The 2,500-nt window shown below is 42.2% G+C and overlaps 1 long non-coding RNA gene across 2 annotated transcripts in view; it reads left to right on the forward strand.

The window, feature by feature from the left end:
- The window catches only part of LOC135108448 (uncharacterized), a 115,884-nt gene that overhangs the window by 107,195 nt on the left and 6,189 nt on the right, over nt 1-2,500 (forward strand). The window contains exon 3 of one of the 2 annotated variants that reach the window (XR_010272273.1): nt 491-1,462. This is a non-coding gene — a long non-coding RNA (uncharacterized LOC135108448). Of the gene's footprint in view, nt 1-173; nt 1,463-2,500 lie in introns of those variants that run through there. The other variant, XR_010272272.1, reaches the window with a different exon arrangement.

The following is a 2,500-nucleotide window of genomic DNA, read 5'->3' on the forward strand; positions in this document are numbered from 1 at the left end:
TGCACTGCTTTGTGTGGTCAGTACACACTGCCTCGTATTTGCTAATTGAACATCAGTAATTGGCTTATCTCAACATTCTTCTTCACAATTATTTTCAGTATTTATATGTAAGTGATGATCAAACTGATGCAATATTGTTATAAAAACTTGTGAAAGTGTGTGTGTGTGTGTGTGTGTGTGTGTGTGTGTGTGTGTGTGTGTGTGTGTGTGTGTGTGGGGTGTGTTGGTGGGTGTGTGTGTGTGTGTGTGTGTGTGTGTGTGTGTGTGTGTGTGTGTGTGTGTGTGTGTGTGTGTGTGTGTGTGTGTGTGTGTGTGTGTGTGTGTGTGTGTGTGTGTGTGTGTGTGTGTGTGTGTGTGTGTGTGTGTGTATTTGCTATACGTTTATGAAATCTATACTATTATGTAATGATCTAAATAATTAAGTCCCTATGTATGTATGTATGTATATTTGTATTTTCACCATAGTAATGCATAGTTTTTCTCTTTACAGTGTTCCCTCGTATGCAACTTGCAATAAGGTGGCCACAACGACTGCAATAACCCTGTACCACGCCGTTCCCTGCCCTCCCCTCACATCCGTGGCTGCCCACACCATACACTACGTTGCCGTTAGTACGTGTTTGTTGTAAGGTTAACGTCAGTTCAATTACTCGCCTCGTCAACGTTACGTATTGATAAATGAATGTTGTCGCAAACTTTTATCGTTGGTGAGTTTCTTACGCATTGTTTTGTTGTGAAATACATATAAACTGTAGTGACTTTTAATGTTATGATTGACACTACAATCTGAAACGGACTTTTAACTGTGTACATCGAAAAATCTGTGTCGTGGGCTTTTCTTGTCAAGTTCGAAGTTTCATATTACTACCTTGTTCAGAAGTTGTCAGGGATGAGAAGCTCCTGCTGATAAGCCTGTAGTTTTTTTCTTGTTAAGTCTTCAAATGAAGATCATTAGATAGAGATATTCTTGGAACAAACTATTACCTTGCTAAGTAAACAATCTCGTGCAATCTCGTGCAGCGCTTACAAATAATACTATTAAGAAATAGTTGTATAAGCGTAATCCACTGCAACAAAATCCAGGAAGGGTACCAGCTCACAGCCAAGCCGCATCTACGGTATCCTGAAAAGAACATAAAAACACCGCCATCCTTTCCCGCGCGTGTGTGCTTATTCTCCTCGAGGGCGACTAAGCAGCGTCTCTCGGAAACAAGACTCCCCTTAGCAAACAAAAGTCTAAGTCAACTAACTGTCATAAACACAATTTCCCGTCTCGCTCATCTCCCTCCTCGTGCTCTCGTTCTTGCTCCGCCGGTTTTCGTTACCGTCTCCTTGATCTGTCCTCAAGGCACCCGACGACAAGATGGAAGATTCAAGCCGAGCCAGCACTCCCTCCTCCTCCAACGCCAACACCACAGCCTCCAACACACGGCCCACCACGCCCCGGGAGGAGAGACACCAGGTATGTCACTGAACACCATCCCTCGGTGTGTGTCACCCAGGTGGCGTCGCACTTAAATGCTGCGTACCATTATTGTTCTCTTGTTTATCTTCAGTGTTTCGTTTTCAGGTGTCTAAGATCGACTCCCTTCCAAGGTTATTGTTGTAGATCTACGTTTATTAGTTAATCATTATTTTTTTTAACATTTTTATTTAAGATTTCTGTTATGCTCGTAATTCCAAACATAGATTGGTCTTTCTTCTCTGTGTACTTTAAAGAACACCAAGTGGGCCACATGCAGAATAGAGCTCCTTGTTTTATTACCATCTATTGTTTTTTGGTCGTCGTTGTGTGTGTTGGATGTGCTCCTCAAGACTGACGTGCAGGACAAATAAGGTAGGGAAGGTGAAAACTGACATGAACCTCCCAAGTAATTGTAAACACCTTGCTAAGATAAAGGCTGCATGAACTGCTTAAATAATGCTTATTTTCTTCTCTGTTGTTAACAGAGAACGACGCACATGTTAGTGTTCTCTTTTAAACTTGTAATCTTTACACGATGAAGATGATTTTTTGTTTTGAATTCTCGAAAACAGAGGAGATATCCCCATACCATTACCGTGTTCATGAAGGAGACTGTGTGTGTGTGTGTGTGTGTGTGTGTGTGTGTGTGTGTGTGTTTGTGTGTGTGTGTGTATTTGTAAGACCGAGTTTTTAGTTAAGTAGACTCCCATGTTGGTGTTGTCACTCTTAATGTAATAGTAAAGGGTGCCGTGTGTGCTATTAGTTCGTCTTATGCTGCCTGAGAAGTGTTGTGGAGGGCGTGGAGGGCACCACCTACCCATGGAGGGCCCTCACCCTCACACCTGGGGCTCACGACCTCACCACTGCTCTTTGCTAATTCACCTAAACACTTTTTTAATATGCTAATCGGTTTGCCCTTTAAAGTCAATGTTTTGTAAAACGGACCTTTTCTCTTCCACAATTTGCCAGTTAGTTAATATTATAATCTGCAGCATGCTAAGCTTTAGAACGCACGCCATCGCCTGAATTGCTTTG

The sequence above is a fragment of the Scylla paramamosain genome, chromosome 17, assembly GCF_035594125.1.
Source record: "Scylla paramamosain isolate STU-SP2022 chromosome 17, ASM3559412v1, whole genome shotgun sequence".
Taxonomy (NCBI): domain Eukaryota; kingdom Metazoa; phylum Arthropoda; class Malacostraca; order Decapoda; family Portunidae; genus Scylla; species Scylla paramamosain.